We start from the raw sequence: 21563 nt of genomic DNA on the forward strand, positions 1-21563 counted from the left end.
CATTTATACTCACTCTCTGCTTCCTATTAATTAGCCAGTTTTTGGTGTTTAAAGAATTTTATTAATAACATATGGTAACATTATCCATTAATAACTTTTTTATCTTCCCCATATGCTATTTTCTAAATCCCCCTCCCCCCGTTACTTGACTCCCGCCGATGTTAGGACCTTAAAATGTTAACACTTAAAGGTACCCTTAAACCATATAAGAACATAAGAGAAGCCATGTTAGATCAGGCCAATGGCCCATCCAATCCAACATTCTGTGTCACACAGCGGCCAAATATATACACACACACACATACACACCAAATATATACACACAAATATATACGGCCAAATATATACACACACACACATACACTGTGGCTAATAGCCACTGATGGACCTCTGCTCCATATTTTTATCTAACCTCCTCTTGAAGGTGGCTATGCTCGTGGCCGCCACCACCTCCTGTGGCAGTGAATTCCACATGTTAATCACCCTTTGGGTGAAGAAGTACTTCCTTTTATCCGTTTTAACCTTTCTGCTCAGCAATTTCATGGAATGCCCACAAGTTCTTGTATTGTGAGAAAGGGAGAAAAGTATTTCTTTCTCTACTTTCTCCATCCCATGCATTATCTTGTAAACCTCTATCATGTCACCCCGCAGTCGACGTTTCTCCAAGCTAAAGAGCCGTAAGCGTTTCAACCTTTCTTCATAGGGAAAGCGTTCCAGCCCTTTAATCATTCTAGTTGCCCTTTTCTGGACTTTCTCCAATGCTATAATATCCTTTTTGCGGTGCGGCAACCAGAACTGCACACAGTACTCCAAATGAGACCGCACCATCGATTTATACAGGGGCATTATGATACTGGCTGATTTGTTTTCAATTCCTTTCCTAATAATTCCCAGCATGGCGTTGGCCTTTTTTATTGCAAATGCACACTGTCTTGACCTTTTCAGTGAATTATCTACCACGACCCCAAGATCTTTCTCATGGTCAGTCTCTGCCAGTTCACACCCCATCAACTTGTATTTGTAGCTGGGATTCTTGGCCCCAATGTGCATTACTTTGCACTTGGCCACATTGAACCGCATCTGCCACGTTGACGCCCACTCACCCAGCCTCAACAGATCCCTTTGGAGTTCCTCACAATCCTCTCTGGTTCTCACCACCCTGAACAATTTTGTGTCATCCGCAAACTTGGCCACTTCACTGCTCACTCCCAACTCTAAATCATTTATGAACAAGTTAAAGAGCATGGGACCCAGTACCGAGCCCTGCGGCACCCCACTGCTTACCGTCCTCCACTGCGAAGACTGCCCATTTATACTCACTCTCTGCTTCCTATTACTCAGCCAGTTTTTGATCCACAAGAGGACCTGTCCTTTTACTCCATGACTCTCAAGCTTTCTAAGGAGCCTTTGATGAGGAACTTTATCAAAAGCTTTCTGGAAGTCAAGGTAAACAACATCTATCGGGTCTCCTTTGTCCACATGTTTGTTCACCCCCTCAAAGAAATGTAACAGGTTAGTGAGGCAAGATCTTCCCTTACAGAACCCATGCTGAGTCTTCCTCAATAACCCGTGTTCATCAATGTGCCTACTCATTCTGTCCTTGATAATGGTTTCTACCAACTTTCCTGGTATTGAAATCAGACTGACTGGCCTGTAATTTCCCGGATCTCCTCTGGAACCTTTTTTAAAGATGGGGGTGACATTTGCTACCTTCCAGTCCTCAGGAACGGAGGCAGATTTCAATGAAAGATTACAGATTTTTGTAAGAAGATCCACAAGTTCAACTTTGAGTTCTTTCAGAACTCTTGGATGTATGCCATCCAGACTCGGTGAGTTATTAGTTTTTAATTCGTCTATCAGTTGTAGGACCTCCTCTTTTGTTACTTCAATCTGACTCAGGTCTTTCAACACCCCTTCCAAAATTAGTGGTTCTGGGGCAGGCAAAAAGTTCTCATCTTCCACAGTGAAGACGGAGGCAAAAAATGCATTCAGCTTCTCAGCCATTTCCCTATCCTCCTTCAGTAATCCTTTTACCCCATGGTCATCCAAGGGCCCCACTGCCTCCTTGGCTGGTTTCCTGCTTCTAATACATTTGAAGAAATTTTTATTGTTGGTCTTTATGTTTTTTGCAATATGCTCATAGTCCCTTTTTGCCTGCCTGATCACAGTCTTGCATTTGATTTGCTACAGCCTGTGTTCCCTTTTATTAATCTCACTTGGACTGGTTTTCCACCGCTTAAAGGAGTCCTTCTTACCTTTTACAGCTTCCATTACTTTGTTTGTTAACCATGCAGGCCTTTTCTTATAGCTGTTTGTGCCTTTCCTAACTTGTGGTATGTATTTTATCTGAGCTTCTAGGATTATAGTTTTAAATAGTCTCCAAGCTTCCCCAAGGGTTTTGACTGTATTTACCTTTCCTTTCAGTTTCCTCCTCACATGCCTCCTCATCTCAGAGAATTTACTCCTTTTAAAGTTAAACGTGGTTGTGGCGGTCTTTTTGGGCAACTCCCTATTTATACAAACTGTGAAATCAATAACATTATGGTCACTGCTCCCAAGCGGTGGGATCACTTTTACATCTCTCACCAAGTCTTGGGCATTACTTAGGACCAAATCCAGGATCGCCCCACCCCTGGTAGGTTCTGAGACCATCTGCTCCATAGCACAGTCATTGAGAGCATCAAGAAACTCAATCTCTTTCTCTCGACCAGAACACATATTGACCCAATCAATCTGCGGGTAGTTAAAACCACCTATTACGACGCAGTTTTTACGTTTAGCCGCTATCTTTAAGCCTTCCATCACATTATAATCGTCCTCTATCTTTTGATTTGGTGGGTGATAACAAACTCCCATAGTTAAATTTCCTTTTGGGCCTTCTGTTTCAATCCAAAGCATTTCTAGAAGGGTATGTAATTCTCTGACCTCAGTCTTACTGGACCGTATACCCTCTCTGACATACAGAGCCACCCCACCTCCAACCCTTCCCTCCCTATCCTTACGATATAACATATCCAGGAATCACCGTGTCCCACTGATTCTCCTCATTCCACCAAGTTTCTGAAATTCCCACAATGTCTATGTTTTCTTCCAACACTAAACATTCCAACTCACCAATTTTACTTCAAACACTTCTAGCATTTTCATACAAACATCTATAATTTCCCAGGCAAGCTAGGCCCGCAACCTTCCTGCCGCCTTGAACAGTCCATACTGTTTGTCACCATCTCAGTGGACAACTCTGATCCATTACCCGGTAGAAAAGTAACAGCTAACCCTTCATCTCTTTGAGATGAGTCCTCCCAAACCAGAGACATTTCATCTCCTGTCAGCTTTCCCCCAAGATTTAGTTTAAAAACTGCTCTGCCATGTTTTTGATTTTAAGCGCCAGCAGCCTGGTTCCATCTGAGGACAAGTGGAGACCGTTTCTTTTGCACAGCTCCTGCTTGTTCCAGAAAGCATCCTAGTGCCTAACAAATTTAAACCCTTCCTTTTTACATCATCATCTCATCCACACATTGAGACTTCTAATTTGTGCCTGTCTCTCCAGCCCTGCACGTGGAACAGGTAGCACTTCTGAGAAGGCGACCTTGGAGGTCCTGGCCTTAAGTCTCCCGCCTAGCAGCCTAAATTTTTCCTCCAGGACCTCACGACTGCATTTCCCCACATTGTTGGTGCCAACATGCATCATGACCACTGGCTCCTTCCCAGCACTGTCTATCAGCCTATCTACTACATGCATAATGTCCGCTACCTTTGCACCAGGCAGGCAAGTCACCATACGGTCAGTATGCTTTTTTGCCACCCAGCTGTCTACTTGCCTAAGGATCAAATCACCAACTACCAAGACCAGCTCCTCTCTCCCTGCCCAGGGATGGTTCCTTGGCGTGAAAGGATTCCCGCTCACCAACCGAAGAAGAGTTCCCTTCTGAGGGTGCATTCCCCTTATCCTCAGCACGATGCCGTGTTCCCCCTCGACCCTCATGCTCCCTGGGAGCAACAGGGCTGCCACGTTCGGAGCGGGGCTCATCTAATACGCCCCCGAGAGTCTTCCCCAGGTGCCTAACTGACTTTCTCTGCTTCTCCAGGTCAGTCACCTCGGCCTCAAGGGTACAGACTCGTTCCCTGAGGACCAGGAGCTCCTTGCATCGAGCACACACCCAAGACTTCTGTCATGTGACACTCAGTGCAAAACACTGGAAAGCCCCCACCCCCCTGCTCGCACTCTACCTTCATGATAGCTTTTTTAATATATATATATATATATATATATATATATATATATATATATATATATATATATATATATACACACACACACACACACACACACACACACACACACACACACACAGTCCCCTTTAAATCCTGTTTGTTTATGTGGCTCCCCTTCTGGAGGGTCAACTTACATTATTGGGAGCACAAGGAAATTGGGGATCTGGGTTCCTGGTCCTTACAGAGCCCCCAGGCCAAGAGCCCTTTAGCTCTCGCCCTTCGGCTCACGCCTCTGGCAAGGTGCAGCTTAACAATGCAAAGAGGGTGGGGAACACAGCCACTCCTAATCAGTCAGCAGCAATCACCTTCACCTTCAGCCCACTAAACCAAACAAACAGCAGTTCCCCAGCAACTACAAACTCAGAATTTTCTGCAGTCACACAAACTCAGAAATTCTCAGCAACTTCCCCAGCTGCTCACCCTTATATCAGTTATTCTCTGCTCTCATTGCTATCCCCTGTGTTATTATTGAGGGTTCTCTGCTTCTTGAGAACAACATTTGAAGGAGCATAGCAGACTGTGGGGCTTTTTTTTTTGTAGCAGGAACTTCTTTGCATATTATGCCACACACCCCTGATGTAACCAATTCTCCTGGGAGCTCACAGTAGGCCCTGTACTAAGAGCCCCCTAAGCTCTTGGAGGATTGGCTACATCAGGGGTGTGTGGCCTAATATGCAAAGGAGTTCCTGCTACAAAACCAGACCTGGCAGATATTAAGAGGGAGACATAGGAGAGAGGGAGTCCTCTTGTGTGCAGTCCTTGGATGGCTGGTTACACAGCAGTATCTGTGCGAAACCACAATTGAGAATAACCATGTTTAATACACCAGATTCCAGTCCTGGTTTGACAAATCCTAACTAACTACTCAGCTGCATTCACACAGTCACACTAACCACTGTTGATTTAATGGAAACAGGTTTGTTGTTAGTGTCTGAATTGAGCCATATATTAAAGAATCAGCTGTTACAGAACATATTGGTGCAATGTATGAAATGAAGACAGGAGACTTCAGAATTGAACCCAAGAAGAGCCATGCTGGATCAGACCAGAGGCCCATCTAGCCCAGCATTCTGTTCGTGCTGTGGCCAATCAGCTGCCTTTAGGAAGCCCACATACATGATGGCTGCAGCAGCATCATTCTGCCTGTGCTCCCCAGTAGTTGATTGAAATTGTGCATTGAGGATGCCATAGTTTCCCTCAGATATGGGTATTCCAGAAGGCAAAGCTACTCAAATTGCACAACCTGGAGCTACGCTAATGACATACTTGTATGTTTGTTAATTGGTTTCATGTTGCTTCCAACTTATGGTGACCCTATGAATTAATGCCCCAGAATGCCCCATCATTAACAGTTTTCTTTGCTGAGGGCCACAGCTTCCTTGATTGAGTACGTCCATCTCATGCCAGGTCTACCTCTATTCCTGCTGCCTTCGGCTTTTCCTAGCATGATTGTCTTTTCCAGAGTCTTCTCATAAATAACCTCAGTAGTCCTTCTACCTTGTAGGGAGAGTTCAGGCTAACACATTTCTAATATAATGCACCATTCCAGGGCTTTTTCCCTGGGGGAATGTGATGCAATGGAGTTCTAGAATCTCTTTGTGGAAACAAAATTCTCAAGAAATGTTTAAAATGAGGAACACCCGTGTGTTTCTCCTTCATTTCCTGCTTGAGAATTCTGGCACCTCTTTTTCCAGGAAAGAAGCCCTCACCACCCAAACTTCACTACCAAGCCCCCTCAAGTATATTGTCTTAACTGGGGGTGGGGGGAACCAAGTAGGTTGAGTGGACTGTTGCTTAATGTTAGAATAGGGGTGGCCATACTGTGGCTCTGGAGCCACATGTGGCTCTTTCACACACATTCTGTGACTCTCCAAGCCCCCAATACCCCATAGGTTGGCTTGGAAAAGGCATTTCTCTCTTTAAATCACTTCTCCGAGCCAAGCCAAATGGTGGCTTGGTGAATGCATTCAAAGTTAAAGTTGCTTTCTTTCTACTTCTCCCCCCAGCTATTGCCTGCCTTCCTTTCTTGCAGCTCTCAAACATCCGATGTTCATGTCTTGCAGCTTTTAAACATCTGATGTTTATTCTATGTAGTTCTTACATTAAGCAAGTTTGTCCACCCCTGTCTAGAATATCTGCTTTGCATGCAGAAGGTTTGAGGTTCAATCCCTGGTATCTCCAGTTAAAAGGATCAGGTAGCTGATGATGTGAAAGACCTCAGCTGGAGACCTGGAAGAGCTGCTGCCAGTCAGAGCAGGCAATACTGACCATGATAGACCAGAGGTCTGACACAGTATAGGGGGTCCCTCTAAGCTGAGTTACCGTGAGATAGCTCACAGATTTTTAGCCTCCAGCTCACACATTTTTGTCTTTGCTCAGGAAGGATGGCCCCAGAGCAAACTAATTTATGCAGTAGCTCCCAACTTTAATGCCAGTAGCTAACAAAGTAGAATTTTTGCTCACAAGACTCCACAGCTTAGAGGGAACATTGTAGGGGTTATGTTTTCATGTTAGCTTAGACCAAAGCTTCAGAATTCTCAAGGCAAAACTGAAATGCTGATCAGCAGAGAAAAGATCGGAACAAATCATTGCAACCCCCCCCCCCCCTCAATCACATAGGAAAATAAAAATGCTTTCTGGTTTCCCTGTGCAGTAATTTATCTTTGGAGAGTAAAAGATATGGAGAGATGCTTGAAGTTACAAGATGTTAGAATATCACAATGCACGTTTGAATCAAAGGTCTTTTCTCCAGAGATGGGGAAAAGAGAGCTCTTCTCAGATGCAATGCCACATGGCTTGTGTCCATAGAAACAGTCGCTCAGGTATGCCAGATTGAAGTCAGATTGGTAGTTATTAGTGGATGGTTTTTAAAAATGGGAAATGGTTGTTTGAAACTGAGACTCTGATGCTATCGAGTCAGTCAAAAGCTGATTCTGAAGAAGACTGCAGATTTATAACCCGCCCTTCTCTCTGAATCAGAGGCCGTTTTCGCACTCACGTTTTACTGGCGCCACGACCCTCCTGACGCCGGCGAATCTGCATGGATTTCCCACCAGAAGCGCCGGCGCACCCAGAAGCGCCGGCTACTTCCGTCGCTAAGCCAGCGCAAACGCAAATCGCAAAGATGCAGGAAAACGTTTGCGCTGGCTTAGCGACGGAAGTAGCCGGCGCTTCTGGGTGCGCCGGCGCTTCTGGTGGGAAATCCATGCAGATTCGCCGGCGTCAGGAGGGTTGTGGCGCCAGTAAAACGTGAGTGCGAAAACACCCAGAGACTCAGAGCGGCTTACAATCGCCTATATCTTCTCCCCCCACAACAGATGCCCTGTGAGGTGAGTGGGGCTGAGAGGGCTCTCCCAGCAGCTGCCCTTTCAAGGACAACTCCTACAAGAGCTATGGCTAACCCAAAGCCATTCCAGCAGCTGCAAGTGAAGGAGTAGGGAATCAAACCTGGTTCTCCCAGATAAGAGTCCGCACACTTAACCACTACACCAAACTGGCTGCAGAGATGAAATGTTGTGTGAAGAATACTTTCTCAGCAGAGGTTGAGTAGTACAGATTAGAAATAGACCTACCTGAGTAGACGCCGAGTCTGTACAGTTTGTATGTAAACGGCAGCTGTGTGGGCTGGGAAAGTTTGCTAGTGCTTTATTTCCCTGCAGAAAAATTTCCATTTCTCAAGGTTTCATCATTTCATAAAGCTAACTGTAAGGAATGGGTAGCTGTGACTGATGTGATAAAAGGCAAAACTTGCCAGTTTCCAATTTGTAATGAATGATTTTAGATTAATTCTAGAAATTGCGTAGGGACGTACACATATGCTTTATCGATTGATAAAAGGGGACAGGGAAGGAGAAAATCTACAAATAGTTTGATTTTTTTTAAAAAAATGGATTGTAATATGTATGATTCACCAGACTGGCTGTTTTTGTCTCCCTGTAAATAGTGGAAGGGATAGCATAATCAGCAATCTGATCTATAGCCAACACGTAATAGAATCATGTAATTATAGAGATGGAAGGGACTTCCAGGGTCATCTAGTCCAAACCCCTGCACAATACAGGAAGTGATACCTTGGAGGGGTGAGATGCAAAAGGCGGCCCCCTGGCGACCTCTTTGGAACAGAGCTGACTTCAGTTGAAAGAGACTGAGCGGATGACTGCATCCAAGGCACCTCATGTAATGATCTTTGGGTATACTCAGGACCGGCCCTGCCACTAGGCAAACTAGGTGATTGCCTAGGGCACTGGCCTTCTGGGGGTGCTGAATTGGGCACCACCATGTGACTTGGAGATGTTATCAGTGGGAGGGGTGCGCCAGAAGTTATCCTTGCCTAGGGTGCCAGACAGTCTAGGGCCAGCCCTGGGTATACTGGAAATTCCAGCCAATCCTAAACTGAGTTCAGTCCTTCAGAGTCCACTGAAGTTAGTTCTTAGAGTGGCATTTTGTTGAATTGCCAATCTCCACATGGTGGCTGGGGATCTCCTGGGATCATAGCTGTTTCCAAGGCAGCAGAGAAGTTCCCCTGAAGAAAATGGCTGCCCCAACCTCCAGGAATTTCCCAGCCAGGGCCTGGCAACCCTACACTCTGTGCCAAAAGTTGTCATGAACTTTGTTCCTCCTTTTTATAATTAAACAGTGTGCATGGGAAGGATGGTGGCTCAGTGGTAGAGCATCTGCTTAGGAAGCAGAAGGTCCCAGGTTCAATCCCTGGCATCTCCAAAAAAAGGGTCCAGGCAAATAGGTGTGAAAAACCTCAGCTTAAGACCCTGGAGAAAGAGCCGCTGCCAATCTGAGAAGATAATACTGACTTTGATGGACCAAAGGTCTGATTCAGTATAAGGCAGCTTCATATCTTCATGTCATAATATCTTTAAATTGTAATGATTAATAATGATTTTCACATAAAACTTCCTGTTTGAGTATAGAATTCTAACCATACTTGCTTGAGTATAGAATTCTAACCATGCTCATAATCAGTATATCTAAATTCAAGTGTCTTTTGCTATTGGGGGCATAAAGTTTACATGGGATGCCGTTTAACGTTTTGCTTTGTAAAAGTATGTAATGCTAAATCATGCTGTATTTGGTGCATTGGAAAATTGTCCAATTCAGCTTCTTTTTTTTTGGGGGGGGGGGGGGGGACAGAGTTCTGCACATTAACCTTAAAAAGTTAACCTGGCTGTAGGTGGCATCACAGGGCAAGAGGGGTTTTCCTTAGGCTATACCTGACCTGGATATCCCAGGTTCACCTAATCTCAACCCTGGCAAATATTTAGATGGGCAGCCACCAAGGAAATCCAGAGTTGTGATGCAGAGGCAGGCAATGGCAAACCACCTCGGAACATCTCTGGCCTTGAAAACCCCGCCAGAGGTCACCATATGTCAGCTGCGACTTGACAGCAATAACAAAAAAAACCCCGACCCTATACAATATACAGAAGGAGCATAAATTCACTAAACTCTACAAATAACAAAATGTGTTTAGTGACACATTTTATTAGTGGTGGTAGAAAGTGCTGTCAACTCATAGCTGGCTTATGGCAACTCTGTAGGGTTTTCAAGGCAAAAAGGGTTCAGAAGCCTTTGCTACTGCTTGCCTCTAAGTAGCAATGATGGACTTCCTCGGTGGTCTTCCCATCCAAATACTGGCCATGGCTGAGCCTGCTTAGCTTCCGAGATCTGACAAGATCGGGCTAGCCTGGGCCATCCAAATCAGGGCTTATTTCACCGGGCCTCTCTCCCCATTTTTGTGTGTGGGCTGGACAACGTTACTGATGTAACTAATACAAATTTGAGCAGACTTCGGAGGATGGTGGAAGACAGGAGGGCCTGGCATGACTTTGTCCATGGGTTCGAAAAGAGTTGGACTGACTGTGCAACTGAACAACAACAACCAAAAAAACCCCTGCATGCAGACATTTGCAAATTGAGAGTTTGGTTTAACTCTTGCAAGCTTTCCAACTGACAGAGAATGTTTCCCTAGAATGCACCACTATGCATTTTTAGAACCTTCCTTTTTTTAAAACAAAAGAGCTACATCTGCCAGTTCATTAGACCAGGGGCTGTGGCTCAGTGACAAAGCACCTGCTTTGCACGCAGAAGGTCCCAGGTTCAACCCCAGGCATTTCCAATTGAAAGAATCAGAGAGTATATGAAAGACCTGAAACCCCAGAGAGCCCAGTGAGAGTTTACAGTGCTGACCTTGATACACTGATGATCTGACTTCATAAAAGCAATTTCATGTGAGCGCTAACCTCATCATAGAAAACCAGAGCATTACCTACATTATATGCTCAGATTCTACAAGATCTTGGTGGCCAAACTGTGGCTCAGGAGTCACATGTGGCATTTTCACACACATGCTATGGCTCTAGAAGTTCCCACTGCCCCGTTGGCTATCTTGGAGAAGACATTTCTCTCTTTAAATCACTTCTCTAAGCCAAGTCAGCCAGCAGCTTGGAGAATGCATTTAAAGTTAAAGTTGCTTTCTGCCTACCTCTCCCTCCCCTGCTTGCCTGCCTTCCTCTCTCCCTGTCTTGTGGCTCTCCAACGTCTGACGTTTGAATCTAGTGGCTCTCAAACATCTGATGTTTATTCTGTGTGGCTCTTATGTTAAGCAAGTTTGGCCACCCCTGGTCAAAATACCTTAATCTTAATTGTAGCAAACTTTGATCAGAACTGGGTTTTTTTTTGGTGTGTGGGGGGGTCATTGCTTGCAATGACCACCATGGGCACCAAGCCCTGACCTTGGGAGGAATGGGCATGCATGTGGAGCAGGGCCGTAATAGGAGATCACTGGCTTTGCTTGCAGAAGGTCTCGGGGTGACTCCCCAAGATTGCCAGTAGTAGGACTGGGAGATGTCTGTGCTTTGGAGAACAGGAAAGGGACTTCCACTGAGCTCATTTAGGAAAGGGCTGTGGCTCAGTAGTCCCAGGTTCAGTCCCTGGCATAACTGCCTCCTCTGGTCTACCCTGCTTATCTGCTGTTATCCACACTTTCACCTGGTGCATCAGCAGCCTTTGCCCACTGTTCAGAAATTAGTCCATCATGAGCATATCTACATGCAGAAAGTTCTGGGAGAGCTCCACAACTGCCGGATTGCCATCTGGTGTCTTATAATAGTTGCTACAGTTTTAATGTTGGAATTGATTGTTTTACTGTTTGTTGTAACCCGCCCTGAGCCCTGCAATGCAGGGAAGGGTGGGATAAAAGTCCAACAAATAAATAAATAAAAGGGATCAGGCTGTAGGTAATGTGAACAGCGAAGGTGCTAGGGTGCTAGCACAAGGCCGGCGCCCCGGGCAAGGCTCTGCCCCTGCCCCCATTTCTCCCCCTCCCCATGAGTGCAAGCATGGCCACAACCGCAATGGACCAGTGCCCACACCTCAGAGTATGCGCTCCGGCTGGCCACCATGGCTCCGCCTCCCATGTCTGTGCTGGAAGCACAGATGGGAGACGGAGCCACAGTGGCAGGTCAGCATTCAGGTGTGGACTGTGCCTTTGTGCCACTGTATTTCCTTCAGCTTGGAGGCAAGGGTGGGAGGGCCCAAATCGGCACCTTTCCCAAGACCCTCACCCCTAGGCAGCCGCCTACTGCTGCCTTATGGACACACCAGGCCTGGATGTGAAAGACCTCTGTCTGAGACCCTGGAGAGCTGTTGCCAATCTGAGTAGACAATACTGACCTCGATGGACTGATGGTCTGATTCAGTATAAGGCAGCTTCATTTATGACCACCCAAATGAGACAAAAGCCACGGTTGCTCGTACCCAGGGGTGGAATTCTAGCAGGAACTCCTTTGCATATTAGGCTGCATCCCCCTGATATAGCCAATCCTCCAAGAGTAGACCCTGGAATAAGAGCCCTGTGAGCTCTTGGAGGATTGGCTACTTCAAGGGGGTGTGGCCTAATATGCAAAGGAGCTCCTTCAAAGGAATTCCACCCCTACTCGTACCTGGGAGGTTTGACTGCATCAGGTGATGCAACTGCAAAATGTTGTGAGGTGATACGGTGGATGATGCCCACTGGTCGGCTTGACGCCAGAATATTTGAGTGTCACTTCTTGTTGTCTCTTGACATGCACAAGGGCTGGGCACAGTTGTGGTCATCCCAACAAAAAAGACATCTTCAAGCTAGGACAGATACAGAAAGGAGCAAGTGAAATTATGAGGGGCCTGGAGCATCTTTGCCATGAGAAATGTAAAAGCATTTTGGGGGGCTTTTATGTTCAGAAACAAGGTAACACAGACATCCATCCATCCATTCCTCTAAGGCAGGCTGTTAAACACGCAGTTTGGGGGCTGAATCAGGCTCCCGGAGGGCTCCTATCAGGCCCCTGAGAAACTGGCTGCAATCTGCATCCTTCTCCCTCTCTCTTGCTTCCTTCTGCATCACAGATTGCTTTGCCAGGCTTGCTCAATCGCACAGGAGCTACAGAGCAAAACCTCTATTTTCTCCATTGGCTGAGGCTCCTCCCTTGGGGAGGAAGGGGAGAGGAATAGGTTGCTTTGTCAAGCTCTCTCAATTATACAGCAGAGTTACTGATCCAAGCCTTTCTTCCTTCTGTTGACTGAGGCTCCTTCCCCCAGTCCCCTGGGGAAGGAAGGAAAGAACCAGGACTTCCTTTGCCCAGTTCCCAGGATCATATGGGAGAAATCTTTAAAACCAATGAATGCTAATGTTTTAAGCATGTTTTAAGTTTTTAAGAATATATATTTGTGTTTGTATTCTATATGAAATTTATATCTCTGCTACCTAATCTTAAATAGGTACACGCATGGGCTGACTTGCCATGGCTCAGCCCAACCTCACATGGCCTGGCCCAACAAGGTGTCATTTATGTCAGATCCAGCCCTAATAACAAATGAGTTCAACACCTCTGCTCTAAGGAGCCTGGGGTGGCACAAATGACTTGCCCTCCTTCAACTTCATCCTCACAGCATAATGACAACTGTAAGGTCGCCCCATTAACTTCCTCACAGATTAGATTGTGAACCTACTAACAAGCATTGCGTTCTTCCCAGGGACCAGACATTTTGACCTCCAGAACAGAACTGATAGGTTGAAGAAGAAGAGCTTGGATTTACACCCCACCCTTTGTTCGGAGTCTCAGAGTGGCTTACAATCTCTTCCCCTTCTCCTCCCCACAACAGACACCCTGTGAGCAGTGTTCCCTCTAAGCTGAGTTAGTGTGAGCTAGCTCACAGTTTTTTAGCCTCTGGCTTACACATTTTGGTCTTAGCTCAGGAAAAATGGCCATGGAGCAATCTAATTTATGCAGTAGCTCACAACTTTAATGCCAGTAGTTCACAAAATAGAATTTTTCCTCACAAGACTTCATAGCTTAGAGGGAACATTGCCTGTGAGGTAGGTGAGACTGAGAAAGTTCTTTTGAGAACTGTTCTTGAGTGAACAGCTCTGAAGGAACTTGTGACTGACTCAAGGTCACACCAGCAGATGCATGTAAAGAAGTGGGGAGACAAGCTTGGTTCTCCCAGATAAGAGTCCACACACTTAGCCACGTCACCAAACTGGCTCTATCAGGAGATCTTTCAAGTCCAGCCTCATATCCCACTAGACTTATGACACTCTTTTACTTGGAAACTCTCATGTAAAGACTGTGCTTGGATCCAGTTCAGACTCTTAACACTCTCCCATAAACCTCATTTTTGTTCCAAAATAGCTGTTGGGAAGACACTGCCAGCCCATTTCAATTCAAGATTTTTTTTGTAATCATGGGCAGTATCCCTAAGATAGGACAGATACAGAAAGGAGCAAGTGAAATTATGAGGGGCCTGGAGCATCTTTGCCCCTCTGACTTCAGCTTTCCATTGCCTCCCCCCTCCCTTCATCCTCTACATAGGCTGTCTTTTTCCACGAGGGGTGGGGACCAAAGCAGCTTGCATCATTCTCTGCCCTCTCACTTGGGTACAATGCCACTGAGTCCACCCTCTGAAGCATCCATTTTCTCCAGGAAAACCAATCTCTATAGTTTGGAGATGAGCTGTAATTCCGGGGGATCCCCAGGACCCACCTGGAGGCTGGTATCCCTGCCATGGATGCATAGCTAGGCTCCCTTTTAACAATATTATTCATTCATGTTTTTTTATAGCCCACCTTTCTCGCTGAAACTCAAGGTGGATTACATTATGTAAGTCAAATATAACCAACAGGGATGAGGCATCCAGTGAACAGTGCAATAGGGTTAGGGCTACAGAATTCTGAAAACAAAAACCAGAGCTAAAACAGAACCTGAAACCAGGGTTGGCCCTGCCATTAGGCAAACTAGGCAATCGCCTAGAGCACCGGCCTTCTGGGGGCACCAAATTGGGTGCCCCCCATGTGACTTGGTGACATTATCAGTGAAGGGGGTGCACTAGAAGTTAGCCTTGCTTGGGTGCCAGACAGTCTAGGGACGGCCCTGCAAACCAAGGGTAAGCATTTGAACACAACGTATTAAGTGATGTAGAAATCACATGCTCACAGTGATAGGCAGCAATACAGTAGTACTGGCCACAGGCTCTATTGGGATGCATCTTCTTTGCACAGGCTTCGTCCCTAAGCGTTGGCGAAAAGAAATGAGACAAATAGTGTGTGGGCGATCCTCAGAAAACTGACGTCAGAACTGTCTGCCTGCAGACCCAGGGACACACATACACACACTCGCTCTTGCCATGGGCTTTAGGATTATACTTTTATTCTCTTTGTCTGTGGAGGAAATACCACAGCCCTGCTGCGTTTTCATCGTGTCCTTCTGGGCGAAAGGCTCCTTTGGCAGACAAAAAAAGGTATCCGGGATGGAGCCTGGGAAACCTTCAGAATCTGGCTTCAAGTGCAGGGGAACTCCCTGCAAAGCGGAAGCGTGCTATTTTGCTGTAAACATTTCAATCGGCTGGAACACCTGGTGGCACGCGTTCTTTGCACTGTGAATAATTCTTAAGATGCGTGCGGCGCTGTAGAGTTGCATTGACGAGAATGAGGCCCGTGTGTTCTCAGAGCCAGGAAGTGAGACTAAACTTCCTAATCTCAAACCTCTTTTTTTTTTCCTTTTGGCAATCTGCATTTATGTAGGTTGGCTGTGTATATTTTCCCGAGACCTTAAAATGCTAATTATTGCTGGCATGGAAAGCGAGCAGCCCAAACCGTGTCTGAAAGCCAGGGTAGAAAATTCCGGTCCTTTTTGAGTGCAACTGGAAGCTCAGGGTTGAAAGCGTACGTTGGGTTTCATTATACGATTCTAATGAGCTCCTTGCTGCTGGAGCGATGGGGACGCCAGGTTTTTATGCTGCACCTTGCATATGAATTTTGTTTGTGAGATTGAACTTGCTCATGTTGATCGGCCTCAGCTCTCCATGCGCTTAAATGCCGCAGGCAGGATCCAGTGCCACACTTAGAGACATAGAGCTGGAAGGCATCTCCAGAGTCACCTAGGGCAGTCCTCCCTGCACAATGCAGGAAATTCACAACTACCTCTCCCCACAGCCCCATTGACCCCCTGCTCTGTGCCCAGAGGAAGGCAAAACGCCTCCAGGATCGCTGGACCAATCTGGCCTGGAGGAAAATTCCACCCTGACCTTAGAGTGGCAATCAGCATTTCCCTGGGCGTGTGAGAAGGGGCCATGAGAACTAAGCACCGATACAACCCTTCCTGCTCTCCTTCTCACGATCTGCCTAAATTCACAGAATCCAAATAAGCAAACCACATGGGGAGTCGGAGGTAAACAGTAAGGTAACCCCCAACAAGTACTTTCTCAAGTTAATTCACAAATACTATTCAATATCGAGAATCACAATCACCGTGAAATACATTTTTTGTATGTATTAAGTATTTCAGAATGTATTTCATGGTGGTTGTGATTCTTGATAATGTATAAGAAAATAGTTTTGATATTTTGGATTACAAATTACCATATTGAACATATGAACATATGAAGCTGCCTTCTACTGAATCAGACCCTCAAAGTCATTATTGTCTACTCAGACTGGCAGCGGCTCTCCAGGGTCTCAAGCTGAGGTTTTTCACACATATTTGCCTGGACCCTTTTTTTAGTGGAGATGCTGGGGATTGAACCTAGGACCTTCTGCTTCCCAAGCAGATGCTCTACCACTGAGCCACCGTCCTTCATTGTGAATTATAGTACTTGTTGTGGATTACCCTACTGAGTTCACAGAATCAGCATTGCTGTCAGATGGCCATCTAGCCTCTGCTTAAAAGCTTCCAAAGGAAGAGAGCCCGCCACCTCCAGATGAAGCCGGTTCCGCTGCGGACCTGCTCAAACCGGCAAGAAGTTCTTTCTAATGTTTAGTCCGCTTGCACTAGGGCTCTGGTGCAAGTGGAAATACAAGACCGTGGCAGCGGCTGGCACCGAGTCAGACCTGTTGTATCCCCACTGGTGTTTTTCCGCTTGCGCAAGCATTTCTGCAGCCGGTTTCTGGGCACTGTAATATGTAGGGGAGAAAAACACTTGGTGTTGCAGAAAATCTTCTGCAGCTGGAACTGTGCTAAGTCTATTTATGCTTCCCGCTCGCATGTCGCTGGATCCAAGCCTGTGTTTAAAACAGTGGACGTTCACAACTGATTGCCCTTCCGGGGCTGCATCCGCACAGGAGTGCAAACTTGTGCTCTGCCCGTGGCAGGAGGGGAAGCGGGCAGGAGTGGCATCAACCACTCTGCCCCATTCCCTGGCTGCTCACTCCTACCACCCCCATACCCCGCTCCTTCCTCCAACCAATTTTGTGCAGGAACGAGGGTGATTAAAATGTAGAATTCACTGCTGAAGGATGTAGTGATGCCCTCAGGAATAAACAGCTTTAAAAGGGGACTAGATAGGTTCATGGAGGGTAAGTCTGAAACTAAGGGCCAATGTAGAGGCAGGCAATGGCAAACCACTTCTGCATGTCACCAGAAGTCAATCGTGACTTCATCGCGGGGCGGGGGAGTCCATCACACCACGTGTTCTGAGCAGGCACTTGCAAGGGCTTCTCTGTTTTGGGCTTCTCTGCTACTAGCCATGGTGACTCAGGGGAACATGAGAACATAAGAGAAACCATGTTGGATCAGGCCAGTGGCCCATCCAGTCACACAGTGGCCAAAAATCCCCAAGTGCCATCAGGAGGTCCACCAGTGGGGCCGGGACACTAGAAGCCCTCCCACTGTGGCCCCCCTCCCCCAAGCACCAAGAATACAGAGCATCACTTGCCCCAGACAGAGTTTCGACGATAAGCTGTGGCTAATAGCCACTGATGGACCTCCGCTCCATATTCTTATCCAATCCCCTCCTGAAGCTGTCTATGCTTGTAGCCACCACCACATCCTGTGGCAGTAACTGCCACTACCTCCTGTGGAACCTCCACATTTGGAGGCAGTGAACCTCTCTGAATCCCAGAGTCAGGAGGCAACATCAGGGAAAGGCCTCGACCTCCATGCCCTGTTTGTTGGCCCTCTGGAAGAACTGGTTGGCTGCTGTGGGAGACAGGATGCTGGACTAGATGGACTATTGGTCTGATCCAGCAGGGCTCTTCTTATGATTACATCAGGAGCCCCACCCTTTCCCCTCAAGTTTCCTACCAAGCCATGCTATAACGCGACAGTATGGCTTGGTAGGGAAAGAATAGAAAACCCTTCAAAGAGCTAAAGGGAGAGGGAGAAAAAGGTTTTGAACCCTGCTTTTTCTCATCCCGAAGGGGTCTCAAGGTGACTTACAATCACCTTCCCTTCCTCTCTCCTCAACAGGAACCCTGTGAGGTAGGTGGGGCTGAGAGAGTTCTGAGAGAACTGTGACTGGCCCAAGGTCACCCAGTTGGCTTCAAGTGGAGGAGAAATGGGGAATCAAATTCAGTTATCCAGATTTTAGAGTGCATCATTCTTAACCACTACACTGGTCCTCACAAGTAAGCTGTCCTGTGGCTTTTTAATTTTAATTATTTAATTCATTTGTACCCTGTCTTTCTCTGGCTTAAGTTGTTCTACTCTCTTCACAGTAACCCTGTGACATAGGTTAGGCTGGGAGAATATGACTGGCACAAGGTCACCCAGCAAGCTACCATGTTGCAAGAGGGATTTGAACTCCCAAATACTTGACCAGGGGTGGCCAAATTGTGGCTCAGGAGCCATATCTGGCTCTTTTACACATAATATGTGGCTGTTGAAGGCCCCATTGCCCCATCAGCCAGCTTGAAGAAAGCATTTCTCTCTTGAAATCACTTCTCCAAGCCAAGCCAGCTGGCAGCATGGAGAAGGCATTTAAGGTTAAAGTTTATCTCTTTCCACCCCTCCCTCCCTCCCTCCCTCCCTCCCTCCCTCCCTTCCTTCCTTCCTTCCTTCCTTCCTTCCTTCCTTCCTTCCTTCCTTCCTTCCTTCCTTCCTTCCTTCCTTCCTTCCTTCCTTCCTTCCTTCCTTCCTTCCTTCCTTCCCTTGTCTTGTGGCTCTCAAGCATCTTATGTTTATTCTTATGTGACTCTTATGTTAAGCAAGTTTGGCCACTAGGCCGACACTCTTAACTGCTATACTGCACCGTTTTTTGAAGGTGGAGCTTAACTCCTCACACAAACATGTAGAATATCCACACGGCTGTGGCCTCTGCCATTGTTCCTCTGCTTCCCCGCTGAACTGGATTAAATCAGGTTTCTTTAAAGGGAGCACTTTGGAAATGCTGCAAGTCATGTTTGGCATGAGCCTGGCATCAGGTGGGTATTGTGCTTGAATGCGGGGGCGGGGCTTCCTGCTTTCCTTGCGAGGTGATCTTCCTCCTGTTGCTTCCCTGGATTCCCAAGCAGGGTGAAAACGTTTCCAGCACTGGACTGGCCACGCCTGTTCGCTCCAGCCCTAGGAAAATGTGCAGCAGACTCCAGAAGCTCTAAATATTTAATGCTGGGATCTGCAATAATACACCATTTTCAGATACAGAATGCAGCTCGGCGGATGGATAATTCAAAGGCCCTGACAGTTTGCTTTCCCAGCCAAGGCAGATGGGGCATTCTAATAAATAAAACCAGCGGCAATTTAATTACCTGGTGCTGCTCAAAAAAACAAAGCTGGATGGAATGGGATTTTTTTTGTGGGGGGGGGGGGGAAGTATCTTGAAGAGAGTGTTTTTGGGATGAAGTTATGTGGCAGCCTGGTATATTCTGGTTGCTAGGAGGGGCCGTGTCTCAGTGGAAGACCAAGAAGGTCCCAGGTTCGATGCCCAGCCACTCCAGTGAAAGGGCCAGATAGTCAGTGATGTGAAAGACCTCTGCCTGTGGAGCTGCTGCCAGTCAGAGCAGGTAATAATGACAGTGATAGACTGGGAGTCGGACTCAGTAGATGGCAGCTTCACATGTTCTCTTCATTCCAGTTTAATATTTTTGGTTGACTTGCAAGACTGTTGGGAGGGGAAGAAGAAGAAGAAGAAGACCGCAGATTTATACCCCCGCCCTTCGTTCTGAATCAGAGTCTCAGAGTGGTCACAATCTCCTTTACCTTCCCCCCCCACACACACACACACAACAGTCACTCTGTGAGGTAGGAAGAGCTGAGAGAGCTCTTGCAGCAGCTGCCCTTTCAAGGACAACTCCTGTGAGAGCTGTGGCTGACCCAAGGTTATCCCAGCAGCTGTAAGTGGAGGAGTGGGAATCAAACCGGGTTCTCCAGATAAGAGTCCGCACACTTAACCACTACACCAAACTGGCTAAAAAGGGTTGTGCTGTCCTGAGCTCTTTGGGAGGCGAGCAGGATATGTGTGCTAGATAAAAGAAGAATTCAGTCTCTGTAATTTCAGATCAGGGTACTTTTTCCAGCCTCTTGCTTAAAGCCTGTTGACAAACCGACTCATATCCACACGATCCATATTGCTTTTACGAATGTAGGAGCCCTTTCTGCACCTGCCAATGTATTGCTTGGTGTGTTTTTAGCCACCTGCTGTGCCAGTGTGACCTAATAAACTATTGCCTTTCTCCAGCATCGCAGAGGACTTCCTCTGCTTTCGCTGTCTAGGAATGTCCAGGCTAATAATGGCAAATACTATCAGACTGCCTTCTCATTTGATGGGGGGGGGGGGTCTAATGCTTAGGGCACTCTATGTGAAAAAGAATGCAATCAAATCATATTCCAATTCCATTGGTCAGGCTGGAGTATTGTAAGAGACCCAGTTTGGTGTAGTGGTTAAGTGCGCAGACTCTTATCTGGGAGAACCGGGTTTGATTCTTCACCTCACTTGCAGCTGCTAGAATGGCCCTGGGTCAGCCATAGCTCTTGTAGGAGTTGTCCTTGAAAGAGCAGCTGCTGTAAGAGCTCTTTCAGCCCCACCCACCTGTTGTGGGGGAGGAAAATAAAGGAGATTGTGAGCCGCTCTGAGATTCAGAGTACAGTGCGGGATATAAATCCAATATCTTCTTATCTTCTTGTGTGCAGTTCTGGAGGCCTCACTTCAGAAAGGTTGTGGACAGAATGGAACGGGTGCTGAGATTAATGGGGATGATCAGGGGCCTGGAGACCAGGCCCTATGAGGAAAGGCTGAGGGACATGGAGATGTTCATCCTGGAGAAGAGGAAGTTGAGGGTGGGGGGGACACATGATTGCTCTCTTGAAGGATTTGAAGGGCTGTCAGAGGAGGCCAGGGAGCTGTACCTGTTGGCAGCAGAGGAGAGGACTCACAAGAATGGGTTTTAATTAAGAGCAGGAGCTGAGATCATTCAGTGGTGGTGGAGCTCCTTTGCCTGGTCCTCACTAGGATCATACTTCCTGGTCCTTGGCTTGTGTTTCCTGTCCCCAGCTTTTTTGATCTGCTTCCCATGGCTGTGTCCTCGATACTGGTGAAATGGAATTGTGGGAAGATGTCTGCCAGCCATTTCAGATCTAGGCTGAATTTTTTCCTTTTTCCTTCAAGTACTAAAGTCTAGATGTGTACAGAGACGTAAGGGTTTTTTTTTTTTTTAAAAAAGAGCTCTAAGTATTTGGCTTGCCGGCCTAGGGTTGCCAGTCTCCAGGTGGTGGCTGGAGATCTCCTGAGTTTACCACTCACATCCAGGTGGCAGAGATCAGTTCACCTGGAGAAAATGGCCACTTTGGGTGGACTCTTTCCACTGAAGTCCCTCCCCTCCCCAAGCCCCAGACTCCACCCCCAAAACCTCCAGGTGTTTCCCAACTTGCAGCTGGCAACCACATTTTCAGCTTGTGGGCTTTGATGGACTACTTTTGGGGATCCCAGCTCCATCTAGCCAAGGATATTTATTCTGCCTTTTTTTGGGTGGGGGCTATTTTATATATTTCCGTTGTAGTTTGTTGATTTAAACTGCAGTAAGTTTATTC

The 21563-nt window shown here is 46.8% G+C and overlaps 1 protein-coding gene and 1 non-coding gene across 4 annotated transcripts in view; both read left to right on the plus strand.

Moving 5' to 3' along the window:
* Positions 1-21563, plus strand: part of BEGAIN (brain enriched guanylate kinase associated) — a 356417-nt gene that overhangs the window by 119194 nt on the left and 215660 nt on the right. The window lies entirely within an intron of this gene.
* Positions 8920-8994, plus strand: TRNAP-AGG (transfer RNA proline (anticodon AGG)). Its single transcript has one exon. It is a non-coding gene; the product is annotated as a tRNA-Pro (tRNA).

This window comes from Heteronotia binoei, chromosome 21, assembly GCF_032191835.1.
Source record: "Heteronotia binoei isolate CCM8104 ecotype False Entrance Well chromosome 21, APGP_CSIRO_Hbin_v1, whole genome shotgun sequence".
Taxonomy (NCBI): Eukaryota; Metazoa; Chordata; class Lepidosauria; order Squamata; family Gekkonidae; genus Heteronotia; species Heteronotia binoei.